Source organism: Schistocerca gregaria, chromosome 2 (assembly GCF_023897955.1).
Source record: "Schistocerca gregaria isolate iqSchGreg1 chromosome 2, iqSchGreg1.2, whole genome shotgun sequence".
NCBI classification, from domain to species: Eukaryota; Metazoa; Arthropoda; class Insecta; order Orthoptera; family Acrididae; genus Schistocerca; species Schistocerca gregaria.
In genome coordinates, this window is record NC_064921.1 from 427,224,724 (window position 1) to 427,243,579 (window position 18,856).

Sequence of the window (18,856 nt, forward strand, 5' to 3'; positions counted from 1 at the left end):
TGGCTTCACAACTGTACAGACGACCCTAGCACTCCTCCTTCGTCCACTCAAATTACCGTTTACGCCTCAGCCCACATCATATCGAGGAGGGAGGAGTGCTTGATTAGTCAATGCAGCTGTGCAAAGCCATTGTGTCAAGATGGCACAGGTCCTAGTGAGCAGGAGACTCGGGTTCAAATCCCGACATTGGTACAAACTGCCATTCGTCCCATCAGACAGCATATACAGGGTGGTCCATTGATAGTGACCGGGTCAAATATCTCACAAAATAATCATCAAATGAAGAAACTACAAAGAACGAAACCCGTCTAGCTTGAAGGGGGAAACCGGATGGTGCTATGGTTGGCCTGCTAGATGGCGCTGCCTTAGGTCAAACGCATATCAACTGCGCTTTTTTTGAAAGAGGAACCCCCATTTTTATTACATATTCGTATAGTATGTAAAGAAATATGAATGTTTTAGTTGGACCAATTGTTTCGCTTTGTGATACATGGCGCTGTACTAGTCACAAACGTATAAGTACGTGGTATCATGTAACATTCCGCCAGTGCGAACGGTATTTGCTTCGTGATACATTACCCGTCTTAAAATGGACCGTTTACCAATTGCGGAATAAGCCGATATCGTCCGTGTTGATGTATGGCTATTGTGATCAAACTGCCCAGCGAGCGTGTGCTATGTATGCTGCACGGTATACCGGACGACATCATCGAAGTGTCCGGACCATTCGACGGATAGTTACGTTACTTAAGGAAACAGGAAGTGTTCAGCCTCATGTGAAACGTCAATCACGACCTGCAACAAACGATGATGCCCAAGTGGGTGTTTTAGCTGCTGTCGCGGCTAATCCGGACATCAGTAGCAGACAAATTGCGTGAAAATCGGGAATCTAAAATACGTCGGTGTTGAGAATGCAACATCAACATCGACTGCATCCGTACCATGTTTCTATGCACCTAGAATTGCATGGCGATGACTTTAAACGTCGTGCACAGTTCTGCCACTGGGCACAAGAGAAATTACGGGACGTTCACAGATTCTTTGCACGCGTTCTTTTTAACGACGAAGCATCATTCACCAATAGCGGTAACGTGAACCGGCATAACATGCACTATTGGGCAACGGAATATCCACGATGGCTGCGACAAGTGGAATATCAGCGACCTCGGCGGGTTAACGTATGGTGCGACATCGTGGGAGGAAGCATAATTGGCCCCCATTTTATGGATGGCAGTCTAAATGGTGCAATGTATGCTGATTTCCTACGTAATGTTCTACCGATGTTACTACAAGACATTTAACTGCATGACAAAATGACGATGTACTTCCAACATGACGAATGTCCGGCACATAGCTCACGTGCGGTTGAAGCGGTATTGAATAGCATATCTCATGACAGGAGGGTTTGGACGTCGAAGCATGGCCCGCATGTTCACCGGATCTGACGTCCCCGGATTTCTTTTTATGGGGAAAGTTGAGGATATTTGCTATCGTGATCCACCGACAACTCCTGACAACATGCGTCAACGCATTGTCAATACATGTCCGATCATTACGGAAGGCGAACTACTCGCTATTGACAGGAATGCCGTTAGATGTATTTCCAAATGCACTGAGGTTGACGGACATAATTTTGAGCATTTATTGCATTACTGTGGTATTTACAGGCAATCACGCTGTAACAGCATGCGTTCTCAGAAATGATAAGTTCATTAAGGTACATGTATCACATTGGAAAAACCGAAATAAAATGTTCAAACATACCTACGTTCTGTATTTTAATTTAAAAAACCTACCTGTTATAACTGTTCGTCTAAAATTGTGAGCCATATGTTTGTGACTATTACAGCGCCATTTATCACAAAGCGAAAAAAGTGGTCCAACTAAAATATTCATATTACTTTACGTACTACACGAATATGTAATAAAAAATGGGGGTTCCTATTTTAAAAAACGCAGTTGATATCCGTTTGACCCATGGTAGCGCGATCTAGCGGGCCAACCATAGCGCCATCTGGTTACCCCCTTCAAGCTAGACAAGTTACGTTCTTTGTAGTTTTTTGTTTGACGCTTATTTCGTGAGATTTTTGGCCCAGTCACAATCAATGGACCACCCTGCATGCATCATAGATGTTTGAGACTTTAAAAGGTCTCTGGACCCATACATTTTCATTTGATTAAAGCACCTATTCCTGAATTTGAGGCAGGATCTCCGTTTCGTTTGATGCTGAGCTGCTATTCCATTACAGTTTGAGAGCTTTTGTAGTGCTGTTCGAGTTTAGTAGGAGTACCAAGTGGGCAGATTTTTTTTTTTTTTTTTTTTTTGAGTGAGGCCATTTAGCTGGTTCCAACAAACCTTTTCAAAACTCTTCCTACCGGAGAGAACTCACAGAACAATGAAATGAAACAAGTTACTGCCGTTTAGCTATTCCTGTGGTAAAGGTTATTACTTCGTTACTTTTGCGCTACTAACACTATCTGTAGCAAATTTTGCCGGCAGTATCTAGATACACTATGAACGCATCTGCAAAATTATATCACTTTACGATACATAATGCAGGAGATATGTCGTTATGAATATAACGATGCGTGAAAAAACTAGCTTTTCTTAAAACGAAGATCGAACTACCCACAAGCGAATATACTCATCCAGTGTTTGACAATGAGTGCACCTAGCGAATTCCAACAAACTAATCTGTGAAGCAATTATACGTTCGAAGAACTTTTGCACAAGGGCGGCGAGTCTTTAACTCACCGTATTTTGTAATGTAAGTTACCTTGATGCCAAAAGGAAGCATATTTTTGTAATACATGCAAGGTACATGTTCTTATATTATTGATATCATTGTGAAAGCCATCTTTTCTGACTTAATGAACTGAAATTAAATCCTCGAGAGATAATATCAAATGTATTCAAATATCAATAATGTCAAGCTCACACTGAAAATATTAAGAGTCGAAAATCGAAGAAAAGTCAGCACGAGAGAGAAAACTGTTCTGGATATCAATAAATACAACAAATAAACATTCCATTTATGAATACCCTTCAAAATAAGAAATAAGAAATAAATTGTAAATAACGCTCATACAAATTTGTTGTCACCCGTAATAACGTCTTTGCTCATAAAACCTTATGTTTATATTTATGAACGGATTTATTGGAATCATTTCATACCTTCTATTATCTGATATTATGTGGCATAATTTATTTTCAATTAAATGCGTTAGGAAAGTTACATTCTTGGGCTACTATTGTCCTATTTAAGTTCCTTTATGCGCGTATGGGTCTTTAATTTATCGGGTTCGTTAAACTGCTGTTTTTAAAGTTCATATGCACTCGAACTTTCCTATTTTTCCGGGACGCTAATGCATCAATTGCGGCGGGGCGGGGTTTGTCATCGTCGCTCGTTCGTAGACCCTCTCTCTCTCTCTCTCTCTCTCTCTCATTGTCCACCTACCTCAGCACGACTTCCTTCACTCTGCAGTAGGCCGTGTAAAGCAGCGCTGACGAAACCACGACCTAATACCTACCGCACAGAAGCCGCGTAACTCAAGTTGCGAATCAGTTACTATAAGTTCATTTTAACAAATTTCGGGTGGTGGGTAAATGCCTTTTTAAATTTTAGTAAACTGGTTTTTATTCTTAAGAAAGCACATAAATTTGCTATGAACTCCGAATTTACTGTTTTTATCTGCTCTGCTATCCCCATCTTACAGTCTGTACAAGATGTTCTCACATGAAAACAAGCAGCCAGAATATCTACCAGTCCGACCCGTTTAATGTTCAATCTGACAGTTACTGACCCACTACTATAACGAGTTGAAACTTCGGTCGTATCGGTGGTCTTCAGAGTTAGAAGTGCTCGCCCACGTATTCCATAAAGTACCGTATACGGGATATGCATCTTGGAATTTCACTAAGACCGAAATATCACACGTTCATAACACATCAATTAATTAATTAAATTGTTCTCACAATGTTCGTAGCTTAAACTGCCTAAGTCACGACGCTTCCTATCAGCAATCAACTCAACTGTTCTTCATTTTACAAGTTATTTTCTCAGCACAATTTAGCACGATGTTACACGTACGAAGGTTTGCGAGCGACTCTCTCGATACCATCCCACTCTATGCCCATCTAACTTTCTGCGCATGGGAACAGCTTAATTATGGTTGGCTAATGGTTTGAATGACCGATCATAATGATCCTTCTAGATCATTCTCGCGGCAAAACTTACCTGAGCCAATCATTCTAATCAGAAAATCTTTTACATCATTCCAATGCCAGTTTTTAATATAGTATTTAATAAAATGGAACGAAATGCAAAATAATCTTTACATTACTTTAGAAACTTATTCCACTTACGACTTCTATTCTGGCTGCTCTCTTAGATAAGCAAGCACACATCGACATATGTCATTATCTTCGTGGTTACAATATTTTCCCACGGTTCATTGTCGTAAGTCTTTACATAAAATAGTACTAAGCTTTTTTCGTATATCCCACAGACACTCTCTCATTCACTCCCATTTATTCACATTGCTGGGCCATCAAAGGTGCAAACCCACTATCGTCCCTGTAGATATGGTCAGCAGCATCCATTGTGACTGTGCAGTTGCACAATCACCATTGAAGACTCTTGCAGACAATATAGCAAGTCCATAAACCACCACTTACCCACTCACAACGTTTTTGGAATGTCCTTAGAACGAGCAATGCTGTTAACCATAAATGAGAATACTCATACATTAATTTGACGCATGATTATTAAAGGAAAACATAACAGAGTAAATAATATCCAAACATTTTTTGCTGAATTATCAACACACGTGCGAGCACGAATAGTCATTTTTTAAACTTCTCACATATTGTGCATATACCATGACCAACAGAAATGTGTGCACTGAAATTAAACCCTTCTATATACTTAAATTGAATAACTGGTGTCTAACCTTATGACATGAGAATACAGTTACAAAGGTATAAAATATATTAAAAACATAATGATAACATTATTAGTAATCCAGGCATTACAAAAGAATAGAAATAAGCGTATACATGAGTATTATAGGAATGTGACATAAGTAAATAAATGAGAATATTCAAACATTAATTTGACACATGATTATTAAAGGGAAACATAACAGAGTAAATAGTATCCAAACATTTTTCCGAACTATTTGAGGATAATAGTACTCCTCATCATAGTAAATGTAACTAAGAATTAGAAAATTCTGCAACATAACTCTTATCCAATAAACACATAAAGACAGGAAGGACATAGACACACAACGGTACACATAAACACATAGTGGAATAACACAAAAGGAAAGGAAAAGGTTTTGTTTTCAGTGTAACATTTGGTACTGCAGTATTTATCGTATTTGATTTCCAAACAAAATTTTCTTTACTTCTTTGAGATCTTCCTTAGTTCATCATTATTTCAAAAAAGTTCCATCTATGCATGCTTTCTGTATTCTATTCATATCCTCTTTCAAAACAATTGTTCTTCATTGTACACTACTTTTTTTGGCCAAACATTTTCATATAACTTCTCAATGCATTCTTTCCCTATTCTTCATGGTTAGTTTCTTATATAGTATCCCCTTGTTTAAGCTAACTTAAATCTGCTAAGCTCAGATGCATAGCTAAGGGACGACGCAATGCAGCAGCATGAACATTAACACAAACAAGAATGAAAAAAGAAGCAAAGTGGCAATAAATATAAATTAGCAAAGCAAATGCAACATTACAACTATAATAAGGCAAAATGCAGCAACAAGAAGGATAAATCAGTAGTAAAACTGGCTTAGCAGAGTAATACAAAGTGAAATTCAGTAGGATTATGCCTGGCAATCAGCAGCAGCAAATGCAATAACTTATACCTAAACATGACACAGCTCCAGCAGAAAAAATATTGCAGTAAAGATGGCCATGTCTGATACATATGTCACTTCTTAACACTAGAGCGATACATCACAACTTACTCTACCAAACAAATTAAAAAGGTCTTAAAAAATTATCTATGCAATTCCCGTGAATGGAAATGTCTATTTGTGCTCACATTTCTTAAAGAAAGTAAATCATAAAATTATTATTTAATGGATCTGTAGTCAAAAAATATTTACGTTAGTACATCTATTGAATTTTATTTTAACCAATGCCGTACCGCATCTAGAAACTAGATATTAAACAAAATAGGTAAATATATATATATAAAACAAAGCATGAAACATCATTCACTAGCCATATGGCATTTCATAACTCAGTAAAAAAATCTCTCATCTAGAAAGAAAGTAGTCATAATCAGATGTATAGAGGTAAAATGTTTCTCATCATTTCATAGATATTTCAGAAAATATTATAAAGTACGAGCTCCAAATTGTAATCATATGTTTTCAAGTATGAGTGTGTCGTATTTGTGGTGCTTTCTGCAAAGAAATGTCGATAGCGAGGTTAATGGCTTCTTTTTCCTACACCTGTGCCTCTGAAAGGCACACACCAATGTTTTTTTTTTTTTTTCAGGCAACTGTCGCGCAGCTTTCCGCCCACAGCATATTACATCAAGGTCACTTACCTTCTTTGCCAAAACATTTATGACAGCAGTTTCTGCTATAGTGTCAGTCTCATATAAATAAAAAAATTCACAGGTTGAAAATTTACATTAGAAGTGTGTAGAAACAAAATCTCATATATAACAGTGTCTGTCAGCATTGTGGTACTCACATTCATGCACGCATGTACACACATTTCATAACTCTTAAAGCATGATTATTGGTTTCCAACATCCTTTTCACAAACCAGAGTCCGTAACCGCTACTCACTATCCATACACATATAAACACGTAATCACATTCCTCATATAGCATCACCTTATCGATCATTAACATATCTCAACATCATAATACACATTCTCATTATAATAACATCATCATAACAGATCAATCACATCTCAAAATCGTCACAGCTTCTTTCAATAATTTCAGAACCTAAAAGAAATTCTCTGCTCGTTTCAATAGTGTCATCTAATGTACTTCAAAAATTATGAACCCATACCAAATACATCATTCAAAGCTCTCATAGTATTACAATGATTCCGAAAAAATATGAACAGTTCACAAAGTACAGATAAAATACAGTTTTGTAAGTGTGAATTCACTGACGTAGTAAAAAAACGTTTGTCTCTCTTAAATGATAAGATAGCTGTGTAATTCTGTGTTAGAGAAATGTGATACTGATGTGTAAAACGGAATAAGAAAATACCATATTAGCTAGGGCTCCTTGCACTTGCCACATACATTGTACACAAAGTACACGTGTACCCTCTGACGATTAATGTACTTATACCCTCAGGTGTTACAAATTACAACAAGGGAATGAAATGTCTCACCGAAAACCTTCTTTGTATCTTTATAACTCGAGAATCTTTCAAAAGAGAAAATGTTTCAAGTGCAAAATTTAATCACTCAAATACATGTTCCGTAGCGCTAAACTGTGCTTCTTGCTGTAAGACAATTTCTGTCATTACTTAACGTTAAAAATATGGCAAGTGTCACTATTATCGTTGTCCGTAAGCAAAGTTCTGTAGAAGTCAATGTACTTACCTCGTCATAAACGAAGGTAAAATTCTATGGGTATAGCTGTCGTAGTTATTACGCTCATTGCAGTGATCAAGAAAGTACTGTACTGTAACGTATAGTTGTGTTCCGAAAAAGCCTGTCTCATTTAGCTATGCCACACAGGTTACTACTAAAACAAATTTTACATTGCAGAAGAATGTAGAAAAACCGTGCAGCTATAAAACAGACACAGTGCAAAAGCAATAATATAAATTGTGTCACTCATTAATAGCGTTGTGATATAATCGTGTAGCTGTCAAAGAAACCAAATACTGAGTCATCTGAGAAAGTACTTATATAAACAATGACTTTTCAAGTAAACCAAAATGTTGCATTAAAATCTCATTAGGAGTATATGTTCTAAGTATGTAAGCCTTATAGTCGTTATGTAATCGTGCAACTAACAAACGAAATGTACATACAATAACACTGTGTCGTCTGCTCACTATAACAATGCTGTCTAAATAAGTTCCCTGGGGTCTTGGCTGGATAGTTAACTTCAAAACATTGTTGCATGTTAACAGTTTCTAAGTGTGACAAAGCGTACTAGTAACGTGAAGTGAAAAATTTTGTGTCAAAGACGAATTTAAAAAGCAAATTATCTCTCAACAAACGGTTTTACATGTGAAATGTGGTGTAAACCTTTACTCTTCCTAGTTTCAGAGTTTCAACTTCAACGCAATTATCATGTGGTATATGTTGGAGTCTGTAAGGTCCTTTGTGAATCAGAACAAAATTGTGACTCAAGTGTTTCTTCTTATGTGACAATGAATGAGCTTTAATGAAAACTTTCTGACCAATATATAGTTTCTTTGCATTTGCTTTACCTTGTAGTTTTCTATTTTTGTCTACTGCAGAATTTATATTTATGATGGCCAAATCAAATTATGTCTTTGTGTCGAAGTTTATGTGTATTCGGAAACGGTACAAGCTCTCTGATTCTGTTCGGTGGTTCTTCATTCTTCAGTACAAGAACAGGTGGTAAAGCAGTGGATTCATGAGGCACTTCATTGAGCACGTTTTGAAATAAGTGTAAATATCTGTCCCAATATTGATGCTTCCTATGACAATAAAGTCTGCAAAGCTTATTGATTTCTTTCATAATCCGTTCAGACGGGTTACAATGTGGTGAATACAATGAAATAAAAACAGGTTTCATTTTATGATTCCGAAGCATGCGTGACCAAACAGCAGATCTGAATTGCGGTCCGTAATGTGAAATAACTTTAGCAACTCGTCCAACGGTGTCAGAGAAACAAATTTTGAAGTAAGTTCAACAGCGACTAGAGTACGAAAATCCATTCAATGTTCTGACAAGGGGTCCTAAGAGATCAACAGCAGCAAATATTTTAAATTCAGGAGGAATGATAGGAAACAACGAAGCACGATTTGAGATGGTAGATGGTTTAGTTTTTTGACAAAGTTTACAAATAGACAAGACTCTCCGAATTCTCTTTTCCATATTCTTAAAACAACAAGTCGTCCGAAGAATTTGATAACATTTTCGTGGACCAAAATGTGCGTAGCTGAAATGAATGTAGAAAATGAGCTTATTAACATAATCGTCACGAATGCAAAGTACCCTTAGCTTGTCATCAACAGCGCATGTTTGAAGAGTATTTTGTTTCTAAGCAGATAATAATGTCGAATCTGTTTGTGTGTCTTTTCATGTCATTTACTTTTGATGTCTTTTCCAAATCGGATCTTTATCTCGTTCATGAGCAATGTCTTTTAAGGATGTGGTGATGAAGTTTTCAAACGCGACTTGCTGAATGTAAAGAATACTGAAATTTTTCTCGGGGTTGGTTTCTGTGTTACTTTTCTCGGGTCGCCATATGACAGTGCTGGAAAAACTCTTACGTCATTTGATACAGAAACAGCTGAGTAAAACTCAACGTACTGAGTTTTCCCTTTACTTATTCAGATCATCACTAAACTGACACACAATATATTAACGCAACGCAACCTGACTTTCAATAACCCCTACAAAAGAATAGGCCAGACTAACAGTAACTTATACCTTTCATGAATCACTTATCCCACAAAAACCTTTGTTACTCTAACTACTGCAACACAGCGAGCGCTAATACTGTCAGCTACATAAAATATTCTAACTATGAAGGCATTAACTATTGATAGGTATAGTTAGCAAATGAAAGATTTTGATAGAGAAGAAACAATGTATTTACCTTAATAGTGTTCAAAAGTCATTATATATGTATATACCCAATTAAAGAAATTTCCTTTTTCTGGCGGACACACGTCCATATCGTCCGCTCATAGTGACCTCTCAAAACTCTGACATCTCTCTCCCCACATCCACCATTGCTGTGCGGCTCATCTCCAACTGCCCAACTGCCCTGCACTGTTCGCACCCAACTGCCCAACGCTACACTAGCGAATATTCCAACAATGAGTCCAACCAGCGACAGACTGCACCCGGTGCAGTCAGGAATTTTCATACAGAGCACTACGTAGCCTTATCAACATAAAAACCTAAAACAGCCTACTTACAAAATAAAGCTCACAAGCAATTTAACTCGGAATCTTAAGAACAACTGCCAGACACCATGATTAACAACCAGAGCATGTTTGAAATACATCTTAATGGTAGTGAAACCAAAATTTAAAACAAAGTCACAAGGATTACGAAAGTTGACAACTATATAACACGGTGTTACAAAAGAAACTTTTAAGAAACGTACCTTCCCTTGGGTAATGAATGTCGATGGTTTCGGGTTTGGATCCCAGATACTCTTGCTCAAAGCTGGCTACTGTTAAATACCCGCTTAGTTCCATTACACATATTTAATAGTTACTTCATAATTTTGGCTGAATAATGAATCATCATCCGTGCATATAGATTACATCAAAATTAGGCATCACTCAAAGTTTGCCCGAAACAGCTCTACATTAGATACAAGATACAAAATGTTAACAACATCAGATTGACGTTCGTCTCGCTTGTGTATCTGTTCCAAGATACAAGTTAACAACATTTCCAGCTAACTAAAACAGTTCTGGCTAATCAAGTGCAGAAGTAGCAAAACCACCAGCTTACAGGGCCTAATCGAAAATTATCCGTCTAGGAACATGCTAATCAGATTACCATGGGGGTCACGTATTAACGTGCCGTGTCCAAAATGTCAGAATTATCAGCTACATCTGCCACTTCACACTGGCAAGCCACACCTTCCGAAACGCCCCGCTTGCGCTCTGCACGACAGAAGAGAGGGGTACCTCCGCGGTTGACGCCTACCGCCTCGCGCCCACTGACCTCAGTTCACAGCCAGCTTCCCGACACGGCTCAGAGCCGCGATCTATCACTGCCTCGCCAGAGAGAGCGTACACCATCTCTGCCCAGCGACTCATGGACCCAGACATTCTAACGTAAACAAAAAGTAGTGCCAGACTTGGCGGAGTACATTAACAGTTTGTGCTAAGAATGTAAGAGACCAGTTATGAACATGGCTGTTCTTCAGCAACCGTGTGCTAGTTTCAACTTAGGATTAAACAGCCAGCCTGTTCCATATAAACGATAGGTACATTGACCTAGGGTTTGCCCTCGTCAGTATAAATTTTGCTAAATCTTATAATTACAATATTAAAAATTAATAGTCAGAATTTGGGCACACGTAGAAAAGACTACAACGTTATAATTTACTTCTGACAGGAGCATAGCTGTTCCAAATTCTGACTATTGCGTTTCAGCAATGTAATTTTATGATTTATCAACATTTATTCTGATGAGGGTACCCCTAATAGGTGTCGAAACGCAGACTGGTGTACATACAGTTTACAACTACTTCTATATGATTACTCTACTATTCACAATAAATTGCCTGACAGAGGGTTTAGTGAACCACCTTCAAGCTTTCTCTATACCGTTCCATTCTCGAACTGAGCGAGGAAAAAACGAGCACTTAAATTTTTCTGTGCGAGACCTGATTTCCTTTATTTTATCGTGATGATTGTTTCTCCCTATGTAGGTGTGTGCCAACAGAACGTTTTAGCAATCAGAGGAGAAAACTGATGATTGAAAGTTAATGAGAAGATCCCGTCGCAACGAAAAACGCCTTTGTTTTAATGATTGCCACTCCAATTCACGTATCATGTCTGTGGCACTATCTCCCCTATTTCGCGATAATACAGAACGAGCCGCCATTTTTCGATGTCATCTGTCAGTCCCACCTGATGCGGATTCCACACCGCACAGCAATACTCCAGAATAGGGCGGACAGGCGTGGTGTAAGCAGTCTCTATAGTAGACCTGTTGCCAACGAATCGCAGTCTTTGGTTTGCTCTATCCACAACATTGTCTACGTGATCGTTCCAGTTTACGTTATTTGTAATAGTAATCCCTTAATTATTTACTTGAATTTACAGCCCTCAGATTTGTGTGACTTATTGCGTAATCTAAATTTAGTGGATTTCTTTTAATACTCATGTGAATAGCTTCACACTTTTCTTTATTCAGGGTCAAACTGCCACTTTTCGCACCATAAAGATATCTTATCTAAATCATTTTGCAATTCGTTTTGGTCATTTGATTACTTTACAAAACGGCTACTAAGATTTTCTCCTATATCGTTAATATAGATCAGGAACAAAAGAGAGCCTATAAACACTTCCTTGGGCAACTTCTGTTTTGCTCCATGACTTTCTGTCTATTACTACGAACTGTGACTTTTCTGACAGGAAATCACGAATCCAGTCGTACAACTGTGGCTATATTCCGTAGGCACACAATTTCGTTAGAAGACGCTAGTAAGGAACGGTGTCGAAAACCTTCTGGAAATCTAAAAATATGGAATCAGTTTGGCATCACCTGTCGATAGCATTCATTACTTCATAAGTACAAAGAGCTAGTTGTGTTTCTCTAGAACGATATTTTCTGAATCCGTGCTGACTATGTGTCACTAAATAGTTTTCTTCGAGGTATTTTATAATGTTCGATACAGTATATGTTCCAAAACTCTATTGCAAATCGACGTTAGTGATTTGGGCCTGTAATTCAAAGGATTACTCTTCCTTCCCTTTTTGGGTATTGCTGTGACTTGAGCAATTTTCCAGTCTTTAGGTACGGATCTTTCTGTGAACAAGCGGTTGTATATAATCGCTGAATATGGAGCTATTGTATCAGCATACTCTGAGAGTACCGCACTGGCATAAAATCTGGACCAGAAACCTTGACTTTATTAAGCGATTTAAGCTGCGTTGCGACACCGAGGATATCTACTTCTATATTTCTCACCTTGCCAGTTGCTCTTCATTGGAATTCACGAATATTTACTTCATCTTCTTTGGTCAAGCAGTTTCGGAAAATAGTGTTTAACAACTCTGCTTTAGTGTCACTGTCATCAGTGACTTCACCGTTGTTATCGCGCAAAGAAGGTACTGACTGCGTCTTGCTACTGGTGTGCTTTATGTATGACCAGAATCTCTTTGAGTTTTCTGCCAGATTTCAAGACAGAGTTTCATTATGGAAATTATTAAAAGCATTTCGCACATAAGTATGCGCTATATTTCGAACTTCTGTGAAACTTGGCCAATCTTAGGGATTTTGCGTTCTTTTAAGTTTGGCCTGCTTTTTTCGCTGCTTCTGCAACAACGATCTGACCCGTTTTGTGTACCATGGGGGATCAATACCATCACTTAATAATTTATGTCGTATATGTCTCTTAATTGCTGTCAGTACTACCTCTTTGAAATCATTCCGTAACTTTTCTACGCCTACATGACCATATCGGAAGGAACGAAGACTGTCTCTTAAAATGACGTTAAGAGAATTTTTATCAGCTTTTTTAAATAGACGTACCTTGGGTATCATTTTTATGGTTGTAGGTGTTACGGTATTCAGCCTAGCATCAACTGCCTTCTGATCGCTAAACTCTGTATTCGTCAGGATACTCACTATTTGTCCAGCATTATTTGTTGCTAATAGGTCAAGTATGCTTTCGCAACCATGGGCTCATGAACTAATTGTTAAACAAATTTCTGAGAAAGCATTCAGTATAAGTTCGGGATGACGTTTTATGGCTGCCGCCGGCTTAAAACCTATAATTTATCCAGCGTATCGAGGCTAGAATGAAGTCACCTCCGATTTATTACCAGGACTAAGTCATATTCCCCCACCGGATCTCAGACGTAAAGACGTTCTCTTAAGGCAATTCAACAAAATATGGACAATCCAGAACTACAGATACATTCTGTCATCAGTAACGCAAATGTTAGGCCCCTGAATTCGAGAAAACCACCAACAAGATATGGCATGAACTTGAGGAACAGCAACTACCATACTGCTACCATTGAGTGGCAGAAGAGACCTAACGACAAATGCTTCCCAACAATGCTCCCTGTAAAGAACTGTATGAGTGGGGTACGTATTTGAAGTGAAATTTAAGTTTTCTTTGATATGTTCAGCAACTATATATTCTGAATCGAGGGGTCAGAAAAACAGTATATGTACGAGTGTCTGGTGGCCGATAGCTATACGAACGACGTAAAGGGAGCGATTTTTGTATGGCACAGGATACATATAGTATGTTTACTACATCGAGGCGGTACTCGGTGGTATATTGCTGGGTTGGAGACCGGTTTCACATTCTAATATTCAAGCTCCTGTACTCAGTCACATCATGTGACGCAGCACGTGAAAGCGGCTGTGTTTGGGCGGGCTACTCCAGTAACCGAAATATCAGATCTGAAGATGGTTCTAGAGGAACCGAACCGGTCATATGAATAAATATTTTGCAATCAAGACGGATTATAAGTAACATTGTACAAACGAATGGTGTACTTGCCTTATTAGCAGCAGGACACGAGGTGTGCTGTCTCTGGCGATCTATCCGCAATGGGTTGGCTGTTGAGGTAAGAGATTAATAATAACTAGTAACTCAAAAACGAATACATTTGTCGACGTGGTAATTGATATAATCACAGTCTCACAAATGTCATATCTTGATGGAGTGACACACCTGATTCGCCACCACGCTAGAGAACATTACTGACGTGCTCCAGAAGCCATTACTTCGAGAATAGAAGACAGGTCTAGACACTTGTTCAACACGAGAACAATGGTAATCAGAATTCAAAAACAGACACTGATTTAAAACATTTTTTACTAATGTTGAGTGCTGAGACTGTAACAAAAATAAAAGTGATGCACAAAAAAGTATTAAATGTCAGATACGGGACTACAAACGGTAAAAAGGACAGTTTTATACTACACATTTAATATTCAACAGCAATGTAGTTAATTTATGCAAGTCTTTCAGAGGTAGGATAAAATCAAACTCTTGAGATATCACTACCCAGTAGACTTGGTTGGAGCATAGGAGTTCCCAATTGGGAATATTTGAGGGGATACTTCTAGTTCTGGCGTTTTAGGGCTCAGTTGGAAGAAATGAAAGCCTTACAGGATCTCTTTGTTGTCCGTCTATCTGTCCGACTGTTAAAAGCCCCTTTTCTCAGGAACGGGTATCAGATTAAAATTTGTGTCAAATACTAAGGCCTGTGGGCCCTTGGTGATGAAGAAAGAGAAGCTTCTAGGTCAATGCACTCAAAAGATACGGTCGTTTATGTCACAGTTTTGATACTCGCAAGCTCACTCGCCAAAATCTATTGGGCACATCGCGTCGGCCTAGGATCACGAAATTTGGCAAGAGGCAAGGTTTTACAGTAGAACCAAAGGAATAAATCTGAAAACTGTTAATTTGTAAATACATCACATGAAAAATATTTCTTTTGTCTTTTGTTATCCGATATCAAACTTCAAATTAAAACAATCACAGTAGTTCTGCATCACGCTGAATGGATCGCAATGGTAAAAGTCACACATCAGGCAAGGAATGACTGCATTGCTCATACGACGCATTTCGGAATTAATCCATGCTCAGATATCCAGGTGCGGTAGTGTGCGAATGTTTGCTTCACATACGAATTGAAACGCCAGATTTACGTGCAGTAATCGCTCCTGCATATCTGATAATGGATACATTCAACAATACGTCATATCAACAATAAAGTCATTTCTTGCCTGACATCTGACTTTTCACGATTGCGACCCAGTCAGGCTGAATGCAAAACTACTGAGTATTTATAGTGAAAGTCGCCTGTCTCCTGCACGATTTTCATTCTCTAAAATCTTGGAACCTGTGGGAATGATATCTTGCCAGTAACAGTGTCGATAACAGGCAAAAATGGTCGAGATTCTCGATCCTCATAATGGATGAACTGTCTAGATAAACACAATTAAGTTTGTGCGGGACACTCAGTGAGCGTGTCCTACTCGTCCTTAGTCAATTTTTAGTTGTGCAGCACGAAGGCTGTTCTCAAACTAATTTTCCACTGTGTTGAGTTTGTTGTTTGCTTTATTTGCAATAGATTTTGAAGCTTTCCGTGGCTTCATCTCGAACGACTTAATCACAATTATCGACATAGTGCACGCACGAATTAATATCATGTTGCTATATACAGCATTCTCTAATGTGGTAAATTTAAAGGTACAGAATAAAGTCGGGGGTGTATACAGTTTAGATAACAGAGCATGAGTGCCTGAACGTGAAGCTTTAAAAGCCTTCAAAGTCATTTTCAAATAAAATAAAAACACTTAGAACTACTTATACCTAACTAACCTAAGGCCATCACACACATCCATGCGCGAGGCAGGATTCGCACCTGCGACCGCAGCTGTCGCGCGGCTCAAGACTGTAGCGCCTAGAACCGCTCGGCCACTCCGGCCGACTAAACAAAAACACATCTAAGTGGAAATTAGTATGGAAATCGTCTCCATAAGAGAGCAATTTACAGTAGAAGTTCCCTTATCCAGAATCATGGAAGCTAAAAGAGGAGTTCTATGAATCGCTCTAATAACCAAGGATGCATCTCAAAAACATTCATTGGAAATATTTTATTTGTGGAACATTATCGTTTATTTTATTTTTAACTGTTTGAATACTTTTTATTTATTGTTGTTATCCCGCCTCCTAGCCGAATGATCAGCGTAGATGGTTGGTATGCGGAAGGCCTAGGTTCGACTCCAGGTACTGCCTAGGATTTTTTCCTTACCAGGAGGACTGGCAGTAATTTAATTCAATCTCATTATACCAACTGAAGAGCTACTTAAATCATATGTACCGGTCCACAGTGTGAAAAGTCGAGCGGTGTGTTCATCACTTGCCCTTCCACACGTTGCCACATGATGCCGCCAGGCAGAGCCCGACGCCGACGAGAGGAACTGGCCGTGGCACGTACGTCACAGCACCTGACACTGCAAACCTTAGAAGTGGTAGCAGTCGTCTCCGCCGAGGAGCAAGTACCTGTTCCAGGCGAGTTGCGTCCAGCGAGCGGTCTACACACTTCATGACATGGGAATCTGAGGATGGTCCATCCAGTCAGCCAGCATGCAGAGGGCTGACTGAATATTTTGAAGGAGTTACGGAAGTCGGTCGGGAAATGTACGGCCAAATAAGCAAGACCTGAATAACTACAAGCTTTCATGTTTGTCTGAGCAGAACTGAATAAGTGACCTGAATGAAAGTGCACTACTCCTGATTGTACAGAAATCCCCGGAAGGAGGTACACGGCTAAGTGTGAACGCGAGCAGACCCAGAGCGAATACAAGTCCAGGTTCTGGGCGTGACTTGCACATACGTCCCTTCCTGGACGGGTATCTGATCTGAACTCTCATTTCAGAGGCCGCCGCCTCCACTTTATACCATGTGGCAGGCCACGCCGTCCCTCCCACATTCGCGCTTTTAGCCTCTGCCCTGAGGGGTCTCGTGTATCACTATACATGGTCACCACCACCGCACTGCTAAGCCTCACGGCTCTCCACGAAAGCTCACGTTATACCTCATGAGTCTACGTAACGTTCCCGGCCAAGTCCTTCCTGTGCTGTCTCCTTTGCACTCTGAGTACTTTCTAAAAAACTTATTCGTTTCGGGCTGCTGTCCTCTTGCCTTTCAGATGCCGAATTTTTAAATATGCCACAGATTTCAGTGATTCCTGATTGTGAGTATAAATCCAAGAGAAATCTCTACAGCACATGACAAAGGTAAGACCTTTAGTGGATACTTTTCAATCACAAATTGATTTCCCGTGGGCCCTCCACGGAGGTGAGCATACGCGAAGTCTGGCGGACAAGACAACTAGCGTGACGTCGCAAGTTCTTTTCGAAGCCAGTATTTCTCGTGAGCCCCACCAGAGGATGACGCCCGTAAGTCGTGGTAACCGGCACGGTAGCGCAGCGTGTTCGGTCAGAGGGTTAGATGCCCTGTGTACTAAAAAAACTGAGTGAATGGATCAATAACGAACTTCAACGGGCGTCGGGGAACGTCCGCCACGAACAATTGCAACGACCTATAACGAATAAAATGAGATTACAAGAAAAAAAAAGTAGTCGTGCGGTAGCGTTCTCGCTCCCCGCGGCTGGGTTCCCGGGTTAGATTTCCGGCGGGGTGAGGAATTTTCTCTGCCTCGTGATGACTGAGTATTGTGTGATATCCTTAGGTTAGTTAGGTTTAAGTAGTTCTAAGTTCTAGGGGACTGATGACCATAGATGTTAAGTCCCATAGTGCTCAGAGCCATTTGAACCGTTTTTAGAGGATGAGGCGGTGGCCGGTCGACGTCCCACGGATCTCCAGGACCCAGACGAGGCGCTGGGTTTTTTTGTCCGTTCCCTACCCCTAAATGTAAAGTTGGCTCTTCAAATAAAGACCCAGTGTTGCGTCAGAGACTTTTCCGCGAATACCAGGCGTGCTGGTAGTGGGGTACAGGTAGTCCTAATCGAGAACATTCCGGAGGGCTTTTTCGGATCTAGCCTTTTCCTTACGTCCATGGAAAGACAGCTGGAAAAGTTGCTCAGGATCGATGGAGGGGCATTATTTTCAATTTAATTTTGGGACAAATGTTTCTTTTGTTTAAAGCTCTACAAACCTCAGGCTATGTTGTTGTGAAGATTAGGTTACTGAACCTTTCTGCCAGATATAAACTGTGAGTCAACCCTGGAGCAAGTGCTCTACCAACTGAGCTACTGGAGCATGTCTCACCGTCCGTTCTCACAGCACGGCCTCCGCTAGTACCTCATCTCTAACCTTCGGAGCTCAGTTGGTAGAACAATGGCCCACGAAAGGCAAATATCTCCGATTCGAAACGCCACCCAGCACACAGTTATAACCCCCAGCAAGTTTTGTATCAGCGCACACTTTGCTGCAGCGTGGAGACTCATTCCGGA

At 39.6% G+C, this 18,856-nt stretch overlaps 1 protein-coding gene across 1 annotated transcript in view; it reads left to right on the top strand.

The window, feature by feature from the left end:
* LOC126324213 (uncharacterized) overlaps nucleotides 1-18,856 on the top strand; it is a 39,613-nt gene that overhangs the window by 19,734 nt on the left and 1,023 nt on the right. The window lies entirely within an intron of this gene.